This window comes from Schistocerca americana, chromosome 1, assembly GCF_021461395.2.
Source record: "Schistocerca americana isolate TAMUIC-IGC-003095 chromosome 1, iqSchAmer2.1, whole genome shotgun sequence".
In the NCBI taxonomy this organism is placed as follows: Eukaryota; Metazoa; Arthropoda; class Insecta; order Orthoptera; family Acrididae; genus Schistocerca; species Schistocerca americana.
This window is the reverse complement of record NC_060119.1, coordinates 1,214,998,063-1,215,023,947: the sequence shown is the minus strand read 5'-3', so window position 1 is coordinate 1,215,023,947 and position 25,885 is coordinate 1,214,998,063. Positions and strand designations below refer to the sequence as shown.

General features: G+C 38.8%; 1 protein-coding gene and 1 long non-coding RNA gene across 2 annotated transcripts in view; one reads left to right on the top strand and one right to left on the bottom strand.

Moving 5' to 3' along the window:
* The window catches only part of LOC124601772 (rhodanese domain-containing protein CG4456-like), a 153,172-nt gene that overhangs the window by 119,563 nt on the left and 7,724 nt on the right, over positions 1–25,885 (top strand). The window lies entirely within an intron of this gene.
* Positions 4,806–24,758, bottom strand: LOC124613884. Its single transcript, XR_006980047.1, has 3 exons — positions 24,721–24,758; positions 8,150–8,330; positions 4,806–5,203 (listed from the first exon to the last, which is right to left on the bottom strand). It is a non-coding gene; the product is annotated as an uncharacterized LOC124613884 (long non-coding RNA).

Below are 25,885 nucleotides of genomic sequence, written 5' to 3'. Positions count from 1 at the left end.
GCTTTGGACAGTTACCTTCTTATCTTTTAAGTGCCTTTTCACAAGGGTTTCATCTATGCGACCAGCATGTAACCTGATGACTTAGTTTTTACTCATTTTACTTAAAAATTACTTCTCTGTTCATCAGGATATCATTGTAATTTTCTGCCTTGGGGCGTGTCCCCACTGTTAGCTTGGGAAAGGAGGAGTATGTTGAACAGTGCATCAGGCCTGCTCTAAGCAGTTTCAGGTCCGTTCATCCTGACCATATTGCCCGACATGCACTGGCTTCATATCAAACCGCTTTAATTGTTTTTGCTTCCTTTTAATGAACTCCTTTTTAGGTAAATTTGAATTATTTGTCATATTTTAATCAAACACACTGCAACAAAGCAAGCTGGGATATTTTTACTTCCCCTCTTGTTTTGCCATCTGCCTCCTTAAATACTTTTCTTCACTTGTAACTATTTGTTATTAACATACATGAATGTAATCTGCATTTCCATTAAAGAGATAAGTTGGTCCTCAATTTTAAAGAATATATCACCGGATCAATTTTTATGCTTAGTTTTATGTATGTAATTATTTTCTAACTAATTTCAACCATTCCTAGTTAGTATCTTTTGTTATAGGCTGAAATCAGTAATTGTTTCGTAACTTAAATTCTATTGTCAACATATAAAGAAACATAAATTCTATACTAATTATAAACATTTACAGGAACAACTATTAGTATTTTTAAAGGATCTATTTGGCTCTATTAGAAAACATGTTAGCAAAGCTGGCTCTTAATTAATTCCAAAGTAATTAACAGTTTTGTCCAAAGTATTGTCTGCATACATATATTTGTTAATTTCAAGATTTAAACAAGTAATTCGGCCTAACTCTTGTAGTAGAAGTAACTGTTAGAAAGACGGAAATTTTTGATGAATTCAGTGAATTTAATAAGTTAAGTTTTAATTGTAATTTCTGTAAATTTAACTTCAGACAATGTGTAGTTTCTGTACCTATTAGTGTGAGGATATATAAAAGGCCTGATTTTTGGTCACAATACAGTCAGTCCATGGCCAAGTTTCAGATGGGGAACGTGTGTTGGTTAGAATGATAACAACACATCAACTTAACAGTGAAATAATGTGTTACACCAATAGGCTGTGTGTTAAAACAATGACATTGTCTGCTCCATACATACCTTTCTAGTCTTCAAGAACAGTGAACTTTGTGGTTAGGTTTTCACAGCTCGTAGATGTTAAATAGTAAACTATTTAGACAATAGTGCACTGGCCATACATATATAACTGTGTATTATTGGGGGGGGGGGGGGGGGGGGGGTTGTGAACACTGAAAGTAAAAGACTGTGAAACACAACTGTGCATCTGTCAGATACATCATTTGCAATAGACAGTAGTTGCACTTTCAACCCCTATTTTTTCAGCCAGTATGTCAACACCAGGCTGAAGTAAAAGCAGCTACCCGAGTATCAGAAACTTGTCAAACAGCTCTTGATCAGTTTCTAGTAAAGAAGAGTTTACACAACACCTCACTAAAAATTTTCAATGCAGGTTTTAGTGATCATCTTGCTCAAATATTAAGCATAAAAGTACAAGGCAGTATTATTAACAACATGTCTCTTAGAACAGCATATCGAAGCTATAATCAGCATAATGTGAACTACTTCAACAACTTATTACAGAAAGAAAAATGGCTAGAAGTGTACAAAATGAACGATATAAATGAAAAATTCGACACTTTCATTGATACATTAACCCATTTCTTTGAACTTGCATTCCCACTGAAAACATTAACCATACAGGGAAACTCTAGAACAAACAGCTGGATCACAAAGGGAATAAGGGTTTCATGCCAGAAGAAAAGACTACTTCATGATATATGTAACTCAAAAAATTCCTCACCTGTAGTACGCGCATACTATAAAAAATACTCCAAAATATTAAGAAAAGTAATAAAAGCAGCAAAAACAATGCATAATGATGAAATCATTTATAATTCAGCTAATAAATCAAAGGCTATGTGGAGTGTTATAAAAAAAGAATGTGGAGAATACAGACAACCTTGGAAAAATATAACACTATCACATAAAAATAAAAAAGTAACAAACCCCTTAGAAGTAGCTAACACATTTAACAACTTTTTCACAGGTGTTGCTGAAAATATGTTACAATCAAACTTTAAGAGCATCCAGGCAAATGAATATAAAATAAGTACATGCAGAGGATCAATGTACATCAGTTCTGTTTCACAAGATGAAGTAGCTAAAGCAATAAAAGGACTAAAAAATTCCAAATCGGCAGGTATTGATGGTATACCTGCAACAATGTTAAAGAAGAGCACATCAAACCTAATTGAAGTACTCACACATTTATGCGACTGCTCACTTCAGGCAGGCACTTTCCCTGATGTGTTAAAAACATCAAAAGTTATTCCTGTATATAAAAAAGGGGATAAAGACAATGTAAATAACTACAGACCCATCACAATTTCCTCCTGCATCTCTAAAGTACTGGAGAAAGTTATGTATGAGAAACTTATGAAATTTATAAATAAAAACAGCATCCTATGTAATGAACAACATGGATTCAGAAATAAGAGGTCAACGACAACTGCTGTCTATGAGTGCATCAATTCCATCCTAAACCTGATGGACAAAAAACAGGAAACAATAGGAGTCTTTATTGACTTGTCAAAAGCTTTTGACATGGTGGACCATAAAATTCTGCTATCAAAGCTAGAAAGATATGGTATTCGAGGTCTGTCCAACAAGTGGATCAGTTCCTTCCTGACAAATCGTATGCAGGCAGTGTGCGTCAAGCACACAAATATTGAACTAAAAACTGTATCTAATCACTTATCTGACTATAAACAAATAAAATGTGGTGTACCCCAAGGATCCGTATTGGGACCCCTTCTGTTTCTTCTGTACATAAATGATCTAAGCTTAAATATTGATGCACACAAATCAATCATATTTGCAGATGACACCACGATTCTACTAAAAGGAGACGACGATGAACAGTTACAGCAGACAGTAAACACGGTCACGAAACAACTTAGCAGCTGGGCACAGAGTAACCAGCTTGTAATAAACAGTAAGAAAACCGTTGCTCTAAAATTCCACAATGTTCCTAACAAGGACATGTTTATCCCATCAGTCTCTATCAATGACGAACCAGTTGGTAACGGTACTGAAACCAAATTCTTAGGACTTTGGCTGCAGAGTAACATCAGATGGAATAAGCATATTGAATGTCTCAATACAGAACTGAGCAAAACATGTTATCTTCTTTGTTCATTAAAATCATGCTGTAGTGAGAAAACAGTAATGAGTGCATATCATGCGTACTTTCATTCTCGTCTTAGATATGGGGTCACCTTCTGGGGAAACTCTAAAATAGCTAATAGCACATTTAAACTACAAAAAAGGGCCATTAGAATCTTGTTTGGGTGCAAGCCTAGAGACTCTTGTAAACCCCTGTTTAAGAAATCTGGTATTCCCCCATTACCATGTGTGTACATTATGGAAACCCTTTTGTTCTTTAAATTAAATGTAATAGGCAAGGACCAGAGGCTACAAAAAAACTGTGATATACATGAGCACTTTACCAGACAAAACAGGAACTTACATATGACTCAAATCAGCACAGCACTGTGCCAAAAAGGTACTTTTCACATGGGAGTTAAGCTTTATAACAAACTTCCTGAAAACATAAAAGCTATCACTGAGGTCAATACATTTGGAAAATCTCTAAAGTCATATTTACAGCATCACTGCTTTTATTCCATTGATGAATATTTAAATTTATGAAATGTGTTATATAAATACTTGTGTGTAAAGTATATTATTGTAAGCTTAAATATGTATGCCTTGAAATTACTTTCAGCCTGTATATTTATAACTTGACTTGTCCAATGTCTTATGCATAAGCTGCTATGTAGACAACAGGACCAATAAAATACAATCTACAATCTACAACAAACGAAGAAATAAAGAAGGCAAAAACCATCACAACACTCTAAAGATTTTTGTGGCCGGCCTGTTTTGATGACTGTTTTCTTAGAACCTTCGAAGAGATTGATATGTAGATTCAATTGTTGAAATATTATCTTGCTTCTCTTATTGAAATTTGCTTCAAATATTTCAACAATAGTAACCAGTGTCATGCAAAATTAGTTTATTTTTGGAAAGAGAATAACATTTGTTGTAAATTTAAACTTCCATATTTCATGTTTCCATGAATGACTTTTGGAGAGTAAAGAGCAAGTATTTGAATTAAAACTGTACCTTTTTCGTTATTCAATCCCGCTGAAATATTTGACAACATTGTTGATTGATTATCAGTAATTGTTCTTAAATTTTTATGTAATTGAATAGTTTTGTCTTAATATGTCAGGATCCTTTTGGCCTGATTGGCAAAGTTATTTTTCCTGAGGAGTGTTAATAAAAATCTTGATACGAATGATGTTCCTTATACCAGTAGTGCTTAGTAATAGCCAAGAAGGGTTTTACTGTCATCATGTTCCTTACACCAGTAGTGCTTACTAATAGCCAAGAAGGGTTTTACTATCATCACTAATCGATATGGTGAATGAGGCTTTGGGAGGTGGTTGAAACTGTATTGTCATTGCCATTGGGATACAGTGGATGAGAGGAGAAAATGCAATAGGATTTAAATTATTCTCTTTCCCAATCTGTTGTGTACTGGGGTTCAGAACATACACATAAAACAGCAGTCAAGTAGACAATAAGTAATAACACATTTATTCATGATACAAATACAGGGAAAAAAACATTATCAAGCAACTGTACAGTATATCTGGGTTACAGGAAAACATAGCACTTAGTAAATAACCATCGGGGGATTTATGAAAGGAGATAGCACCAGGCTGTAACTCCATTGAAGGTGCCTGATGGAGCCCTGTCAGTGAGGTGTAGTCCAAGGCTTAGGTCTGCAAGATGGTAACCACCAACAGGAGAATTCATGTTATCAGCAGAGGTCATCACTAGTCAGAAGTTACTCCAAATCAGGAACTGCAGAGTGGTCAGCACAACTGCCCAGCATAACTCTCAATGATTACCGACTCCTTGGAGGCCATTTGCCAGCCAAAGTATTTTAGAGGCAGAGGTACACAGTTGAACCATTACCAGACATGTAAGGTGTGGTGTGAGGAGAAGATGATGGAGCCACCTTACTAGTAGCTGAAGATCCTGCAAAAATTGAATATTCTTTTCAGTGAAATAAGATAATTAAAAAAAAATATTTGAAAACTATTATTAAATGTGAAAAAGGTAGGCGCAAGTGCCTTATTTGTTACACAGGAGCTATTCAAAACCTATTCAACTGAGCTGTTGCTGTATAGTATAAGAAGTAAAATAGCAAGAATCTGACAACTAACAACCGTAAAAAATCTGAGAACTATGGAGTGACAGGGAACACAAACAAGGAATCTGAAGTATGGGAAGGAGAGACTGGGAATATAACCATAAAAGAGAAAATGATTGACAACAAGAGAATAAATGTAAAATAAAAGCAAAAATATGGGAGAAATAAACTGCAGACTATTGAGTGGTGAAAAGTGCAAAATATAACGAATGATGATACAACAAGGGAAAGAAACAAATAAGAAGGTACAGGTAGCAATATGGGATGGGAGAATGACAAAGTGATAGCTAACAACAGTACTTGAGTCCAGTTAGGAGATAGGAAACAAGCATATGCTATAGATCAAGTTGTCATTGTTAAAATGTTCAGATGTCCATTGCTAAAACGTTTAGGAGTTTCCATGAGGAACTGTCCATGTCACTCATCTGCTGAATGTTGTGTTATGGGCCTAACATGGGTACCTCACTCATTTTCCTCATACTTATAGGATTTCATTCATACTTATAAGATTTGAAGGTCAGTGCCCAGACATCAATTTTGTGAAGCAGTACAACAAAAATCTCACAAACACTAAAAAGCTGCCTTTGAAGATTAGAAAATTTCCAAGTGCTATTAAGTATAAAACAGTATACACTTTCATAACAAATTCAGTAGTGGGTCACCATGAAATATAATTGGATTGTAATCATTTAGTTGTTGGTTCAGCTTCCATTTTTATTAACAAATGGAAATGTTATTTAGCAAATATTGCATTATAATTTTTAAAACAATGAGAAGTCCTGGAATGAATAACAACAATCAAACAACAGAAAATCCAGGATGGACTGTAATAATAATAGGAAAAGGAAAGTTGCTACTCACCATGTAGTGGAGGTGCTGAGTCACAGATTGGCACAACAAAACACACACACACACACACACACACACACACACACACACACACACACACACACACACACACACGCACGCACGCAAACGCAACACACACACGACTGCAGTCTCTGGCAGCTGAAGCCACACTGCGAGCAGCAGCAGCAGTGGATGATGGGAGTGGCAACTGGGTGGGGATAAGGAGGGAGTTGGGGCAGGGAGGGGAGGGGGAAGGATGCAACGTAGGAGTGAGTGGCAGTGAAGTGCTGTTAGGGAGAGTGCAGGGATGAGGAAGAGAGAGGTGCAGTCAGGAGGTTAGACAAATGGCAGAGGAGAGGTGGGGCATTGGGGAGGGGGGGAGGGGCAGGAAAAAAGAGAAGGAAAGAAGTTAAAAGACTGGTTAGACTGGTGGAATGAGGGCTGTGTAGTGCTGGAATGGGAACAGGGAAGGGGCTGGGTGGGTGAGGACAATGACTAATGAATGAAATGATAATTAAATCAAGACCCTAAGCTGTTGACAGGCATTGATATACATCAATGGGGACAGTTGAAAATGTATGCCCCAACCGGGACTCAAACCCAGGATCTCCTGCTTACGTGGTAGACGCTCTATCCATCTGAGCCACCGAGGACACAGAGGATAGTGCGTCTGCAGGGATTTATCCCTCGCACACTCCCCATGAGACCCACTTTCCCAACTTAATGTCCACACACTACATTCGTAGTGCCCCTGCCCCTTACACTCATTACTCGCAGCAGACAATCTTACCGAGTCTCGTAAGATTTCGTGGGCAATGCGTGTGCATCCAGCACAGGAGAAGGAGGTCAATGGCTGGTTAGCCTTAACTATATGAAGATGATATCTGTTCTTTCGGACAGAACAGATACTATCTTCATATATGACTAATGGAGGTTGAGGCCAGGAAGTTTATGGAACGTAGGCTAAATTGCATGGAGCGTTCCCATCTGTGCTATTCAGAAAAGCTGGTGTTGGTGGTAAGAATCCATATGGCACAGGTTGTGAAGCAATCATTAAAAGGATGTCATGTTGGGCAGCATGCTCAGCAAAAGGGTGGTCCTCTTGTCTCTTGGCCACGCTTTGTTGGTGGCCATTCATGTGGACGAACAGCTTGTTGGTTGTCATGCTCACATGGAATGCAGAACAATGGTTGCAGCTTAGCTTGTAGATCACATGACTGGTTTCGCAGGCATCCTTCATTTCTATGACTGCTTCAGAGCCTGTGCCATACAGAACTCTTCCTGCAATAGTCATTGTCCTCACCCATCCAGTCATGTCTCTGTTTCCATTCCAGCACTAAAAAAGCCCTCATTCCACCAGCACATCCAGTCTTTTTACTTCTCTCATTTTCCGCTACCCCCCCCCCCCCCCCTCGCACCACCACCACCACCACCACTCCCAGCCCTCTGTCTAACCTCTCAACTGCACCTAGCTGCCCTACCCTCTCTCCACCTCATCCTTGGATGCTCCCCAGCAGCACTTCACTGTCCTTCACACCTACCCTGCATCCCTCCCCACACCAGCCTCCTCCTTACCCCCATCCAGTTGCCACTCCCATTATGCATTGCTGCTCCCATTTGCAGTGTGGCTTCAGCTGCCAGAGACTGCAGTCATGTGGGAATGGAATAACAGCTATAATCTGCTGGAATGTGTGGTGACAGTGAGGAGTAGGCATGGGTGGGGAGAGCAAGTGAGGGATGGCAGAAGATGCTGTGCTGCCTGTGGGAGTATACAAGGACGTGATGGGAATAGGACTGGGCTGCTAGGTATAGTGATGTGAGGCTGTGCTGTGGGTGAGCAGGAGTGGGGGGAGGGGGCAAGGGAAGGGAAGGGGGAGAGGAGAAGAGTAGAGACGGGGAAAAGGCTAGTAGGAGCTACTTACCCACTTTATCTGCACAGGTGTCCTCAGCAACTGGCTCTTCCTCTGAAAACTGGCTGGAAAGTTGGTAGTGAAAGTAGGCTGTTGTCCCAGTGCTCACTGACTGCAAACCTACATCCTTCTTCCTCATCAACATGACTAACTGTATCCTCAACCATAATTACCTCTTCTTTGAAGGCACCACCTACAAATAAATATGTGTTATACCAATGGGCAACTGCATGGCTCCATCCTATGCCAACCTGTTTATGGGCCATTTAGAGAATTTTATTTATTTTGTAGCCAAGCATTTTACATGCATTTTGTGTGGTATTGATGTTAATAGTTTGTACAAACTGAATAATACATAATGGCACCTATAATAATAATAATAATAATAATAATAAAAATAAAGAAAGTAGTAAAATCATGTAGATTTGCATACTGACATACAATGAGTATAAGTTATAATTTTAAATCTTATTTCGCACAATGAAAACAGTCCTCTGTGGCACAGAAAGCCTTCTTTTTAAACCAGTTTTATTGAACATTGCTGAACGTTTTTAATGAGATTGTGGGAGCTTCTTGTGGCAGTGGAGTTTTACTCCAGGGTCTGTTTGGTTATTGTGAATATTGATTAGTCTTGTAAAGGGCTGCCAATCTTTTCTTTGTGATGTGTATTGTGACAGTGAAGTGATTGCCTTAATTTGTAACTCCCTTGGTTGTCTTTTGTGTATACTAAGCAACTAAGTATGAATAATGATGCGACTGTCATGACAACCAGTGTCTTGAAAAGCACCATACAGGATACATTATTTTTGAGAACACCAGCTACACATCTGCTAGCCACATAAGAGTGGCACATCTTTTTCTGCCACAGAAAAACTATTTTTGTCCCAGTGGAGGTGCCTCAAAGCAGTTTGCATTCTGTTACGTGGCCATAAAATATGAATAATGGGAGCTCAGCATCATGTTTTCACTCGCACATGCTCTGAGTTTGTGTAACAGGTATATAACTCTTGATACTTTAGTGCATAAACAATCTGTGTGAAGGTTCCAAGTTAAATTGGAATCCAAGTGTGCACCTATAAGGTTAACAGTTTTTTATGGTTTGCACTTACTTCATCATCTTTAAACCAGGTATTAGATATTATTATGGTGGCTTTGTTTTGTTCCTTTAGATGCTCTACGCCATTTCCAGTTGTAATGAAAGTAGTATCATCAGTGTACAGAACACATTTACATGTCATGATACTAGGTACGTCATTGATCCAGATTGTAAACAATAAGAGTCCCTGCATGGAACATTGAGGCGCACCTCTTAAAACATCTAGGAATCCAGATCTCATATCATTAAAGTATACATTCCACTTAACACATCTCACTCACTCTATAATATTGACTTCTATTTCAATTAATCTGAATTTACTATTTGAGTTGAGTCTTTAAAATTATTGGTTATTCACAAGCCTAAGCTGAAATCAGGAATTTAATTTAATGATCATGCGAATAGAAAATAAGTGGATAGAAGGAGCTCTAACCTGTGTTATGCACACCAGATAGTGGAACCAGATGATCTTTCTGTGCACTGTGAAATATTTTTTGGCCAGCTGTAGGCTTGCTTGCAACCCTCCATGAGTCCCATCTTTTCCTAACCAATAATAAATGGATTAATTAGATGAATATACATAAGTAATTCCAGTCAAATTTCACCATTGATCTTGTGATGAAATATTTATTGCTCCTTTTGCATCAGTACTCCAAAATCAGAAACTCATACATCCATTCACAACATCTTTGCATTAACAAAAAGCCAAGATAATACCTAATTCTTCTTCATTCAGATTATGATAGTAGAATTTAGCAAAGCATAAACGGTGCACAGAATGTGTAAGGCTGACATAATGCAGTAAAACTAACTCTGATTAGTAAAGTGGCACACTGCCTGTGCACATATTTAACATGAATAACAGCATGGAAAAATAAAAATTTCAAGGGCACTGAGTATTATCAAAACAACATTTTCAACAGCTTTCAGTGTAGATGATTTTTCTCAGAAGCCATAATGAGTGTTTGTCAGTATTCCGTTGCAGATGAAATTTTTGTAAATTTGTTGATACATGCAATGTTCTACTATTTTCAAAAAATATTGGTGCAGGAAAAATAAGATGATAGTTATCAACACATGACTTGTCTCCTTTTTTATGTAAAGGGCAACTACTGTCATCTTGAAGCAGGTTGGAAAAGAACAACTCATAAAAATCAAATTTTTCAGTGTACCAAGTGGCTGCTATCTTTTTAATAACAAAATTTGGTAGACCATACAAATCTTACGATTTTGTGTTGCCGAATTTTGCTGTAGCTACTGTAATGTCAGTGACAGCTATTTGAGTCCGCTCGAATGTAGATGTTTCTGGTTTAATCAAACAATGGAAATTCCAGGATGAAATAATGACACTGGCCTCAGTGGCCAGAGACAGTTGTCATGTGTAGTGTGAGCTGGACTTGCCTGAATGTGTGTGTATTTTCTACTGCAGAAGAAGGCCTTTTGGTCAAAAGCTCAAATTTATAGCGTGTTTTTGTTGTGCTTGTCTGTGACTCAACATCTCATCTTTACAGTGAGTAGCAATCTGTCATGTTTCAGGTTTATTGTGTGATATTAATAACTTTGTTTTTTTCTTGACGTTTATTATCTGCTTTATAGTTGTCATTTTGTTGAACAGGATGCCCTTTGTTACCAGAATTAATAAAGAAGCTATCTGTTCCATTGGGTGTGACACTGGAAGTCTACATCTACATCTATACTCTGCAAACCACAGTGACATGCATGGCAGTTGGTGCATCCCATTGTACCAGTTATTAGAGTTTCTTCCTGTTCCATTTACATGTGGACCGCAGGAAGAATGATTATCTGAATGCCTCTGTGCATATAGCAATTATCTTAATCTTATCCTCATGATCCCTTTGTGAGCGATATGTAGGGGGTTGTTGTATATTTCTAGAGTAATCACTTAAAGCCAGATCTTGAAACTTTAATAGACTTTCTCAGGATAGTTTGCATCTATCTTCAATAAATAGTCTTCCAGTTCAGTTCCTTCAGTATCTCTGTGACACTCTCCCATAGATTAAACAAACATGTGATCATTTGTGCTGCCCTTCTCTGTATATGTTCGTTATCCCCTCTTAGTCCTATCTGGTATGGGTCCCACACACTTGAGCAATATTTTAGGACCAGTTGCACGAGTTATTTTTAACCAATTTCCTTTGTAAATTGACTGCACTTCACCAGTATTCTCCTATAAACTGAAGTCTACAACTGCTTTACCCATGACTGAACCTATATGATCATTCCATTTCATATTCCTCAGAGTGTTACACACTTATTTGTGGTAGTTGGCTGATTCTAATAGTGATAGGATTCTACTACTACCCTTTTTTAAAGTGCAAAATCTTACACTTCTGAACATTTAAAGCAAGTTGCCGGTCTCACCACCACTTTGAAATCTTATCAAGATCTGACGGAATATTTATGAAGCTGCTTTCAGTTAGTAGTTCATTATAGATAACTGCATCACCTTCGAAAAGCCTAATTTTACTATTAACATTGTCTGCAAGGTAGTATCACAAGTAATCCTATTAATATTACCCAGTTCTGATTTGATGATTCTCCAAGCAGCCTTGCATTCATCTACATCTACATCTACATGACTACTCTGCAATTCACATTTAAGTGCTTGGCAGAGGGTTCATCGAACCACAATCGTACTATCTCTCTACTATTCCACTCCTGAACAGTGCGCGGGAAAAACGAACACCTAAACCTTTCTGTTCGAGCTCTGATTTCTCTTATTTTATTTTGATGATCATTCCTACCTATGTAGGTTGGGCTCAACAAAATATTTTCACATTTGGAAGAGAAAGTTGGTGACTGAAATTTCGTAAATAGATCTTGCCGCGACGAAAAACGTCTTTGCTGTAATGACTTCCATCCCAATTCGTGTATCATATCTGCCATACTCTCTCCCCTATTACGTGATAATACAAAACGAGCTGCCCTTTTTTGCACTCCTTTGATGTCCTCCGTCAATCCCACCTGGTAAGGATCTCACACCGCGCAGCAATATTCTAACAGAGGACGAACGAGTGTAGTGTAAGCTGTCTCTTTAGTGGACTTGTTGCATCTTCTAAGTGTCCTGCCAATGAAATGCAACCTTTGGCTCGCCTTCCCCACAATATTATCTATGTGGTCTTTCCAACTGAAGTTGTTCATAATTTTAACACCCTGGTACTTAGTTGAATTGACAGCCTTGAGAATTGTACTATTTATCGAGTAATCGAATTCCAACGGATTTCTGTTGGAACTCATGTGGATCACTTCACACTTTTCATCATTTGGCGTCAACTGCCACCTGCCACACCGTACAGCAATCTTTTCTAAATTGCTTTGCAACTGATACTGGTCTTCAGATGACCTTACTAGACGGTAAATTACAGCATCATCTGTGAACAACCTAAGAGAACTGCTCAGATTGTCACCCAGGTCATCTATATAGATCAGGAACAGCAGAGGTCCCAGGACGCTTCCCTGGGGAACACCTGATACCACTTCAGTTTTACTCAATGATTTGCCATCTATTACTACGAACTGTGACCTTCCTGACAGGAAATCACGAATCCAGTCGCACAACTGAGACGATATCCCATAGGCCCGCAGCTTGATTAGAAGTCGCTTGTGAGGAACAGTGTCAAAAGCTTTCCGGAAATGTAGAAATACAGAATCAACTTGAGATCCCCTGTTGATAGTGGCCATTACTTCGTGCGAATAAAGAGCTAGCTGCGTTGCACAAGAACGATGTTTTCGTTTTGTTATTGCTGAGTATGTTATTGTTTGCCATTCATTTCTGTTTTATAATTTCTGATCTGTACATCTTCTTTAGTTGAAGGTACTGAAGTCTGTTTTCTTCACTGTTCTTTGATCTGTTGTGGAAACTGATGACCTGCATTCTTAATTTTTTGAGGTCAGGTATGAACTGTTGAAGTAAATTTCTATGATTACATTTGCTTGGTTTCCTTTTGTGTCTTTACAGTACTTTAGAACATCAAATATTAAACGAATTAGACACAAGATTGACGAAGCTTCCAAAAGCTTCATCAACAGTTGTAGATTGAGACAGGAAGTATGAACATTCCGTCATACACAGCTGTGATCTGGAAGCATTGATATGAGTATCATTAACAATTCCCATGTATTTGGATTGTTCACACTTTTCTGTGGCTTTTTTTGTCAGTAATAAACCATATCCCTTCATGATTTGACAGATACATAATATTAAAAAGCCCTATTTCACACTTATTTCTGTCTACATTTGTTATAACATTGTCTTAATATGATAACTCTCTTGTTGGCATGTTATTTGCACGACACATATCGTGTGACTTGAGGACACTGAGCAAGTGTAAGTGCTTTGTTGTTGTAACCCTAATGTCAATATTAATATCCTCATTGTTGTTGTTGTTGTTGTTGTTGTGGTCTTCAGTCCTGAGACTGGTTTGATGCAGCTCTCCATGCTGCTCTATCCTGTGCAAACTTCTTCATCTCCCAGTACCTACTGCAGCCTACATCCTTCTGAATCTGCTTAGTGTATTCATCTCTTGGTCTCCCTCTACAATTTTTACCCTCCACGCTGCCCTCCAGTACTAAATTTGTGATCCCTCAATGTCTCAGAACATGTCCTACCAACCGATCCCTTCTTCTAGTCAAGTTGTGCCACAAACTCCTCTTCTCCCCAATTCTATTCAATACCTCCTCATTAGTTATGTGATCTACCCATCTAATCTTCAGCATTCTTCTGTAGCACCACATTTTGAAAGCTTCTATTCTCTTCTTGTCTAAACTATTTATCGCCCATGTTTCACTTCCACACATGGCTACACTCCATACAAATACTTTCAGAAACGACTTCCTCACACTTAAATCTATACTCGATGTTAACAAATTTCTCTTCTTCAGAAATGCTTTCCTTGCCATTGCCAGTCTACATTTTATATCCTCTCTACTTTGACCATCATCAATTATTTTGCTCCCCAAATAGCAAAACTACTTTCCTACTTTAAGTGTCTCATTTCCTAATCTAATTCCCTCAGCATCACCCGACTTAATTCGACTACATTCCATTATCCTCGTTTTGCTTTTGTTGATGTTCATCTTATACCCTCCTTTCAAGACACTGTCCATTCCATTCAACTGCTCTTCCAAGTCCTTTGCTGTCTCTGACAGAATTACAATGTCATCGGCGAACCTCAATGTTTTTATTTCTTCTCCATGGTTTTTAATACCTACTCTGAACTTTTCTTTTCTTTCCTTTACTGCTTGCTCAATATACAGATTGAATAACATCGGGGAGAGGCTACAACCCTGTCCCACTCCCTTCCCAACCACTGCTTCCCTTTCATGTCCCTTGACTCTTATAACTGCCATCTGGTTTCTGTACAAATTGTAAATAGCCTTTCACTCCCTGTATTTTACCCCTGCCACCTTCAGAATTTGAAAGAGAGTATTCCAGTCAACATTGTCAAAAGTTTTCTCTAAGTCTACAAATGCTAGAAGTGTAGGTTTGCCTTTCCTTAATCTTTCTTCTAAGATAAGTCGTAGGGTCAGTATTGCTTCACGTGTTCCAACATTTCTGCAGAATCCAAACTGATCTTCGCCAAGGCTGGCTCTACCAGTTTTTCCATTTGTCTGTAAAGAATTCGTGTTAGTATTTTGCAGCTGTGACTTATTAAACTGATAGATCGGTAATTTTCACATCTGTCAACACCTGCTTTCTTTGGGATTGGAATTATTATATCCTTCTTGAAGTCTGAGGGTACTTCGCCTGTCTCATACATCTTGATCACCAGATGGTAGAGTTTTGTCAGGACTGGCTCTCCCAAGGCTGTCAGTAGTTCTAATGGAATGTTGTCTACTCCCGGGGCCTTTTTTCGACTTAGGTCTTTCAGTGCTCTGTCAAACTCTTCACGCAGTATCATATTTCCCATTTCATCTTCAACGATCTCCTCTTCCATTGTCCTCAAGAACATAGCCCCTGTATAGACCCTCTATATATTCCTTCCACCTTTCTGCCTTCCCTTCTTTGCTTAGAACTGGGTTTCCATCTGAGCTCTTGATATTCCACGCTCCGATCCGTAGAACGCCAGTTTTCTTTCTCCTGATGATGACGTCCTCTTGAGTAGTCCCCGCCCGGAGATCCGAATGGGGGACTATTTTACCATTGCAATATTTTACCCAAAAGGACGCCATCATCATTTTGTCATACAGTAAAGCTGCATGCCCTCGGGAAAAATTACGGCTGTAGTTTCCCCTTGCTTTCAGCCATTCGCAGTACCACAACAGCAAGGCCTTTGGTTAGTGTTACAGGGCCAGATCAGTCAATCATCCAGACTGTTGCCCCTATAACTACTGAAATGGCTGCTGCCCCCCTTCAGGAACCACACGTTTGTCTGGCCTCTCAACAGATACCCCTCCGTTGTTGTTGCACCTAAGTTACAGCTATCTGTATCGTTGAGGCACGCAAGCCTCCCCACCAACGGCAAGGTCCATGGTTCATGGGGGCGGATTAATATCCTCAAAGATTAAAATTTTATTATGGTTGTATTTTTACTTATTGAAGGTTGTTCTGCAAAAACATCAATATTGATATCAAGGATATGGTTTACAGACACTGGAATTAGTGCGGGGTCCAGTAGTAGTATAGGAGCTGCATCAAATACACTTTAAGTGCAGAAGTTACTGATGCCAAAATTAGTGCATTTTGCTGATGTGCCCCTTGCTCAAATTATCATTTCATCCTATATGAATTCTACCAAATAGTAGCATTTCCCCCACAGAATCTGCTGTAACCTTCATATTAAATATGTTTTTGGTGACTGATGATGATGTGTGTTGAAATGGAGTAAACAATTGGGTCATCAGCCCCAATATTTCTTTATTGGTCCTGTAAATCGTACTTATTTTGCACAAACGATGTAGAACAAGTCAGGTTGGTACAGTATATACAACATCATACACATTGTTATTATAAAAAGAATAATAATTAAAAATTATTCGGAACATGTTGAATATTGATGACGAAATTAATATAATGAAACAAAATGATAGATTGGTTAAGAATATTTGAGCAGTTACACTATACTTTTCTGGTACTTAAACTCTGAAACAGAATAGAGGTAGTGGTCAAGCAAGTTCTCTTTCAGTTTCACTTTAAACTTTTGTAAATTTTGCATCTGTTTCAAATAGGATGGCATGGGATTGTACAGCATTATGCCAGTATGATACATTCTTCTCTTACAAATGTTTGTACTTACTGTATTGACATGCGAATAATGCTGCTGCCTAGTATCATGAGGATGGTAATCACAGTTATACTTGAAAATATTTCCATCTTTTAACGTACTTCCTTTTGTGAAATTTAGTATTTCATACATATACAAGCAAGGAAGAGGCAGTATATTGAGATTTTTAAATATTGGCCTACAGGAGACTCTGTACTTAGCAGGGTTTATAATTCTAACAATCTTTTTCTGTAGCCTAAATGTTTTGTTTGTACCTACGGAGTTCCCCCAAAAGATAATGCTGTACATCAGCAGTGATTGAATACTGCCATGGTACATTGTGATCACTAATGCAAGGCTTGTATTTTGTGAGAGGATTCTTACTGAAAGTGTGTTTAACTTTTTATTTACATGATTAAGATATCTCTCCCATTTTAGGTTTTTCTGAATATGTATACCTAAAAATTTTGTGTCACTCACAGATGAGACAGTTTTTCCATCAATTTTAAAAATCAGTCTTGCAGGATGTAATTTCTGTGAATTGTGGAAACTGACTGTCACTGTTTTTTCATTACTTATTATTAGTTTGTTTGTTCTGAACCATTGTGTTAAATTTTGTATTATACCTGTAGCTGTTTTTTGTAGGCTTTCCTTATCACATGATTTGATTAGGATATTTGTGTCATCTGCAAAATTTACTGTTGTCCCTTCAGTTATTTTTTCTGACAAATCATTAACATAAAGAATGAAAAGAATTGGCCCAAGGACTGACTCTTGAGGAACTCCATGTGTAATGTTTTGTGCATTACTGTAAAATTTACTTTTTTTGTGTTTTTATGTCTTTGTATTTTATTTGAGTGATCTGTTGATGGTCATGAAGGTAGGAATGTATCCACTTGTTTGGCAGGCCTCATATTCCATAATTACCTAGCTTCTGCAACAGAGTATTATGATCAATTACATCGAAGGCTTTACTAAGATCAAGAAATATGCCAGACACATATTGCTTATTATCTACTGCAGTTAGAATTTCATTTAAGAAGGTATAAATAGCTGACTGTATTGATCTGCCAGTTCTGAATCCGTGTTGCGCACCAGTTATCATGTTTTCTTTATTTAGAAAGGCTGTCAGCCTTCTAATAAATAGATTTTCAAGAATTTTGCCAAAGCCTGACAATACTGATACAGGTCTATAGTTTGCAGCTTCATGTTTGTCACCTTTCTTGTACAGTGGTGTCACTTTTGCCATTTTCAGATTTTTCAGGAACATACCATTCACGAATGATGAATTGGAAATATCCGTTAATGGTTCTACAGTAGATGCTACACTTGCTTTGATGATAATATCTGGTATTTCATCAGTACCTGCTGAATACTTATTGGGAAACCTTTTTATAATGACAGATAATTCCTCAGGTGTTGTAGGAGACATGAATACGGTTCTTGCAAGAATTTTTGTATCTGACTGGAGTGTATTGCTGTCTGGTTGTGAGTTGTAATGTTTGGTAATAAGGTGATCTGTTACGTTAGAAAAGTAGTTATTAAATTTATTAGCTACTACTGTGGGGTTGATTACTATATTGTTGTTTTCATGAAGTTCTATATTTTTATGGGCTAATGATGTAGTACCTGTTTCTCTTTTTATGATACGCCAGGTTGCTTTAGTCTTATTCCTGGAATTTTTTATTTGTTTGTCATTTTCCATTTTCTTTGCTTTTGTTATAACTTGTCTAAGTATTTGTTTGTATTGTTTAAAGTAGTTGATAAATACAGGATTTGTGGTTTGCTTTGAGTATTCATGGAAGTTCCTTTTATTTTGGCATGATATTTTTATTCCTGTTGTGATCCATTTATTTGGTTTGTGTACAGAATTTATAAGTGACGTTTGTTTAGGAAAGGCTATTTCAAAAAAATGTTTGTACTTGGTCATAAATTTATCAAACCTGTCATCTGTGTTGTTTGAACTGTAAACATCAGTCCAGATTTCTCTTCTCAAGAGAGAACAAAAGTAATCTATGATTTAATTATTAACCTTCCTGAGAATAGCTCTAGTTTTCTGGGCTTTTGTGTTTCCTGGAATAGCAATTGTTAGTATTTGGGCATTGTGATCACTAAATCCAGTGTTTGCAGTCTGTGTGTTGCAGATATATTTACTGCATTAACAAACACCTGATCTATGGTTGTTGCAGAAGTAGTGGTTATACGAGTTGGGATAGTTGTAGTTGGTTTTAGGTTAAAGGACTTCAATAAGTCTTTGATTTCATCTTTAAATTTACTGGGTTTGGAGAAATCAACATTGAAATCTCCACATATGATAATATTTTTTTGAGGGTGTTGAAATCCTCTAACAGCCCTTCCATACAATTATAAAAACTTTTTTATCGCCATTTGGTGACCTATATACACACATGATTACAGAATTTCTAGTTGGCAGTTCTACTGTTGAGAGTTCTATGTCTCTTTCTTTAGATAAGCTGTCAAATTTGGTTATGTTAGTGAAGTCTATATCTTCTCGAACATATATGCAGCTACCACCATGCCTGAGCACTTCTCTACAAAATGTGGCAGCTAATTTAAACTGAGGCATGTGTGCTAGTTCTATCATGTTTTTATTTAGCCAGTCAGCTTAAGATGGCGGCCACTGAGTGACGCGCGTTTCTTCGGCTCACGAGTTTTTCCGCTCATTGAAGGTGTTACAGAGAAGTGCTGCAGTCCACAACGTGTGCATCCGACTAAACAAGTGTTACTTGCCATGGTGTATTGTTCTCCGTTGATTACCACAAGTGATAAGTGATAAGTGAGTGAAATATGGGAAGAGCACGAGTAAGCGGCAGCAGGCGAGGTTACAGGGGCGCAGGCAGCACAGGTGCCCGGTCTCCGGCGGCAGGTGAAGCCTCACTTCCCAACATCCGGGAGCTCGTCCGGTCCCAGGTGAGTGCGGCACTGCACAGTAGACATGCTAGACGTAATTGTGCAATCCATCACGGACTCTGTGACGGCCGCGGTCGTGGACAAACTGCAAGAGTCTGTCGGGCGCAACAGCACCGAAATCCAGTCTCTTAGAAAGTCCCTGGTCACACAAGAGGAAAAAGCCGCCGACCTAGAAGCTAAACTGTCTGCGGCCACCGATGAAATTGAGCAGTATCAGTGAAGGAACAGCTTGCGCTTGTTCAGGGTAGCTGAAAACGATCATGAAAACACCGATGACCTGGCCATTAGCCTCATGCATGAGAAACTTGGCATGCAGATCAACATGGCCGATATTGACAGAAGCCACCGTGTTGGGTGCAGGATACCAGGTGCCATGAAACCCAGGCCCATAATAATTACATTTGTGTCATACCAGAAAAGAGCTGAAGTGTTTGCTCAGAAAAGAAAACTCGCCAAGAGTGGGGTTACCCTGAGGGAAGATCTGACCCGCGAAAGACTCAAAGTTTTGAACGCTGTGATCACACAGTTCGGCCTTCAAAATGTATGGACCCAGTATGGCAGGATCGTAGTCAAGACGGAAGGAGGGAGGAAAACGGTGACAAACATGTTCGAACTGAAAGACTGAGCGAAATCTCGCGAGACACAAAGTCTCATATTGTAGTACGTCTAATATAAGTTAATTTTTATTCTTTCTTTTCATTTTTTAACGTAAATATTGCTTCATTATTTCTATAAGTACCATAAGTACTCTATTTAAAATCAGTCAGTTGTTTCACATAAATATTGCTTCTTTATTTGTCTATCATAAGTGCTCATGTATATTCATATAGTCAGTCAAACAGGAATTAACATTCTCCATTAACAGGAATCTCCTTAAAACCGCCTTTCTATATCTGTTATTTTCATCCTCGTCACTACCACTACCACTACTATTATCTTTTTCGTAACCACCACTGCCACTTTCCATCTTTCTTTACGCTCCCTTCTCCGATACCTCCAGGCTGTCTTTCACCTTTAGCCCACAGACGCTTGAGTCAGCCACGACCTTGGGCACACCTGTAAATATGTCTTCCCCCACGAACTCCAGCTTTTGTCCTTCTTCCGGCCAGAAGGAAATGGAGCGCGCTTGGTCCTACAGGCAGCCACAATGGGACGGACCGGTTCCGGCAGCGGGCTCTTTGTGGCCCACGCAAACGTGCAGTCGCTAACGGCTCACTTCGACGAGTCCTGTGACCTGTTCTGCCAATCACTTTTCCATATTATCCTCATCTCTGAAACTTGGTTGAAACCAAACATTTCTTCCGATGCTATCTGAATCACCGGTTACTCTCTCCTAAGGGCAGATCGTGAAACACGACGCGGGGGTGGTGTCTGTGCCTATGTTCATTCTGATCTGACACCTACTATAATATGCACATCAGATGCAAAGGGCAAAGGAGAAGCAGAGTTCTTGTTTTTCGAAATAAATACATCAAATCAAAAACTGCTAATTGGAGTAATCTATATCCTCCAAATGTTGGTGCCGTGTCCTCCTTCAGTCTGCCCTGTCCTCGCTCGTGACACAGTATGAACACATAATCATTATGGGCGACACAAACATCGACTTACAGTTAAAATCTCCCTCTGCAGAAAAACTAAGGAGACTGTTCCACTCCAATGATATGAGTTTAACACCGCTGGACCCAACTCATCACATGCCACACAGCCATACACTCATAGATATAATAGCAACAAAGCGACCAGATAAAATAATTTGCGCCAATCAGACTTCCGCTCCGGGACTCTCTGCTCATGACGTGATATTCTTAAATTACTCAATGCATACTACCAAAGAAAAATCTCACCTGGTAACCTACAGAAACCTAAAAAATGTTAACCATGACGCTCTTCAAAAGGATTGCTCAGACATCCCTTGGCATAATATAAGCAATGAACCGACTTTAGACGGAAAAATTCGGGAATTATGTCGCAAAATTATTGCACTGTATCATAAACATGCTCCTCAACGCACTGTCAAGGTAAAGAGAGCTCCCACTCCGTGGCTCACCACTGCATTATGCCAGTTAATGAATAAACGTGATGCTGCACATAGGGCCTTCAAGCGTAACCCAACTCCCGAGGCGTACAAAGCTTATAGGAAACTCTGAAACAGAACCAAGCAAAGCGTGAGGAATGCCAAAATCAGACATGCCCGCTCTGTCGTATGCGGCATATCAAAACCTGCTGCACTGTGGAAAAAGCTGTGCAGTTTTGGTATAGGGAAGCGAAGATCTGACGCTGTTTATCAAGCGTCTGCATAAGAATTAAACGATTTCTTCTCAACAGCTGTAAACTGCCACGCAGCAACAAATTACCAGCCCCAAGATATCAGTCTCTCGAGAGACAAGTTTTTCCTAAAACATGTCACTACCGGCACAGTGCACAAGGCAATTATGCGAATCTCTTCCGAGGCAGTAGGAAATGATGGAGTGAGCATTGGCATGATTAAGAACGTCATAGACACTATTATTCCAGTTATCACAGACATCTTCAACCTGTCTCTTGTCAGTAGTACATATCCTACTGAGTGGAAGCAAAGTTTAATTCAACCTATACCCAAGACACAACCCTAAGTCGCCAGGTGACTACAGGCCGATCAGCATACTACCTGCAATATCTAAAGCCCTAGAATACATCATCCATGAACAGCTGACGGATTACCTCAAAACTCATAACATCCATGACAAATATCAGTCAGGCTTTCGAAAGCACCATAGTACAGCAACTGCATTAATCAAAGTAACTGATGACATTAAACATGCTACATGGACAGACGTGAAGCTACCACCCTAACACTGCTTGACTTTAGCAAGGCTTTTGATACAGTTGACTCTGATATATTACTAATTAAAATGAAACAGCTGAATTTCTCAAACAGCGCAATACACTGGTTCAACAGCTACCTCAAAAACAGAAGTCAACAAGTCATTTGTGGGTCGGAAAAGTCATCATGGAAAAACGTGCGCTCTGGAGTTCCCGAAGGCTCCGTCCTTGGTCCATTACTCTTCTCACTGTACATTAATGATATTTCTTCAGTGATTCACTCCTGCAACTACCATCTATATGACAACGACATCCAGCTGTACATAAGTGCAAGCCCCAAGAACATTGCTGATGCAGTAGCGAGTATGAACACAGATTTTTGCTCTGTTTCTCGATGGGCACAAAACCTAGGTCTGAAACTAAACCCCAAGAAATCCCAGGTCATACTTATATCTCATCCAAAGTTAATCCGCCAGTACTTTCGCAAAACAGTACCTCAAATACTCCTCAATGGTACCCAACTACCATACCAAAAAACAGTAAAAGACCTTGGAATAATTTTGGATGAACACCTAAACTGGGAAGAACAAACAGTCACAGCTTGCCGGAAATCGCTCTCCTCCCTTCATGCAATTCAAAAATTTAGAAAAATATTTCCAACGCATGTTAAACAAAAATTAGTCCAAACACTAGTCTTGCCTAATCTTTACTACTGTGATGTAGTTCAACAAGGCACAAATAGTGAAAATTCGAGATGCCTCGAGCTAGTGATGAATGCTTGCGTTAGATACGTGTGCAATATACGGTTGTATGATCATATCAGTCCTTCATACTACCAGCTAGGTTGGATACGCCCACATAAGGCACGCGATCTCCACACGACGTGCTTACTTCATCGATTTCTTAGTCACTGGTGCCCCCAACACTTATCTTCTCACATTAAACACCTATCATCATTCCACAACTGCAATACCAGATCGGATATTTCTAGCATCTTGGCTGTACCTTTACATAACACAAAATCTTTCTCCGTGTCATTCTCCATCTCAGCCATACGACTATGGAACGCGCTCCCCTGTGATCTGCGTCTTCTCCAGAACCACACAACATTCAAGAGGGAACTCAAAACTTACATATTAGGAACGGCATAGCCACTATTGTTGTGCCCCTCTCATCTCTTTCTTTCTCCTCTCCATCATAGCTTCGAATTTTACCATCCTATTTCTCTTCCTCTAACCTATCTACCTCTTCTATATCTCTTTCACCCCATTCTATCGTCTTATGTCTCTGCTTGATGAGAATAACTCACAAGCTGCAAGAACATAACGAGAAAATTCCCAACTAGCAATAGGACTGACATTCATAAAAGAAAAATATGTTTACTTTCATATACACAGTCATTACTATTATTATTATTTCTTTACTTTCTCAGACGTTAAGTCTGGTTAAAAATGGAAAGTGATGCGGACCTTGATCAAGCGTCACTTCCTTTTAACTGTATGGTATGTGTTATATTGCATTTAGGAACTTTCGGGTAATTGAACATGTATCAATAATTACAGATTTCAGTAGTTGTACATATAAGTTTGGATGTAGCTGTATTGCATTGAGGTACTGGTGGATATTGTGTGGTATGACTCCTGTAGTTGATAGTATAATTGGTATAATGTCAACTTTATCCTGATGCCACATGTCCTTGACTTCCTCAGCCAGTTGGATGTATTTTTCAATTTTTTCTCCTGTTTTCTTTTGTATATTTGTTGTATTGGGTATGGATATTTCGATTAGTTGTGTTAATTTCTTCTTCTTATTGGTGAGTATGATGTCAGGTTTGTTATGTGGTGTTGTTTTATCTGTTATAATGGTTCTGTTCCAGTATAATTTGAATTCATCATTCTCCAGTACACTTTGTGGTGCATACATGTATGTGGGAACGTGTTGTTTTATAAGTTTATGTTGTAAGGCAAGCTGTTGATGTGTTATTTTTGCTACATTGTCATGTCTTCTGGTGTAATCTGTATTTGCTAGTATTGTACATCCGCTTGTGATGTGATCTACTGTTTCTATTTGTTGTTTGCAAAGTCTGCATTTATCTGTTGTGGTATTGGGATCTTTAATAATATGCTTGCTGTAATATCTGGTGTTTATTGTTTGATCCTGTATTGCGATCATGAATCCTTCCGTCTCACTGTATATATTGCCTTTTCTTAGCCATGTGTTGGATGCATCTTGATCAATGTGTGGCTGTGTTAGATGATACGGGTGCTTGCCATGTAGTGTTTTCATTTTCCAATTTACTTTCTTCATGTCTGTTGATGTTATGTGATCTAAAGGGTTGTAGAAGTGGTTATGAAATTGCAGTGGTGTAGCCGATGTATTTATATGAGTGATTGCTTTGTGTATTTTGCTAGTTTCTGCTCGTTCTAGAAAGAATTTTCTTAAATTGTCTACCTGTCCGTAATGTAGTTATAATAGAGGGAAACATTCCACGGAGGAAAAATATATCTAAAAACAAAGATGATGTGACTTACCAAATGAAACTGCTGGCAGGTCGACAGACACACAAACAAACGCAAACATACACACAAAATTCAAGCTTTCGCAACAAACTGTTGCCTCATCAGGAAAGAAGGAAGGAGAGGGAAAGACGAAAGGATGTGGGTTTCCTTTCGTCTTTCCCTCTCCTTCCTTGTTTCCTGATGAGGCAACAGTTTGTTGCGAAAGCTTGAATTTTGTGTGTATGTTTGTGTTTGTTTGTGTGTCTGTCGACCTGCCAGCACTTTCATTTGGTAAGTCACATCATCTTTGTTTTTAGATATATGTCCATAATGTAGGTTTTTTATATCAAAAATCCCCTTCCTCCTCCCTTTCTGCTTAATGTGAATCTTTCTGTTGCTGAATGTATGTGATGTAGTCTATATTTGTGGCTTTGTGATCGTGTAAGTGTATTGAGTGCTTCTAGGTCTGTGTTACTCCATTTCACTACTCCAAATGAGTAGGTCAATATTGGAATAGCGTAAGTATTTATAGCTTTTGTCTTGTTTCTTGCTGTCAATTCTGTTTTCAGTATTTTTGTTAGTCTTTGTCTATATTTTTCTTTTAGTTCTTCTTTAATATTTGTATTATCTATTCCTATTTTTTGTCTGTATCCTAGATATTTATAGGCATCTGTTTTTTCCATCGCTTCTATTCAGTCGCTGTGGTTATCCAATATGTAATCTTCTTGTTTAGTGTGTTTTCCCTTGACTATGCTATTTTATTATTATTATTATTATTATTATTATTATTATTTTTACCCTCCAGCTCTATACCCCTCCACCCCAACACAGCCTCACAATGCTGTTCCTACCATGTCCCTGCATGGTCCCACAGGCTGCACAGCACCTCCCCCACCCCTACCCTGCTAACACTCCTTCTCCTCACACCATGCCTCTTCCTTAACCCCCATCACCTACTCCAGCAGATTGCTGCTCATGGCAGTTGCAGTTGCAGTCAGGCTCCAGCACCCAGAGACAGTGGTTACGTGTGTGTTTTCTAGTTTGGAAGCCAGAGAGTGGTAATTTGTGTGTGAGCTAGGTTTACATGAATGTGTGGGTGTCTGCTGCCTATTTCAGAAGAAAAACGTCTGTCTGAAAGCTTACATTTTTAGTAGTCTTTTTGTTGTGCCTGTCTGCAACTCATCGTCTCCTGGATTTT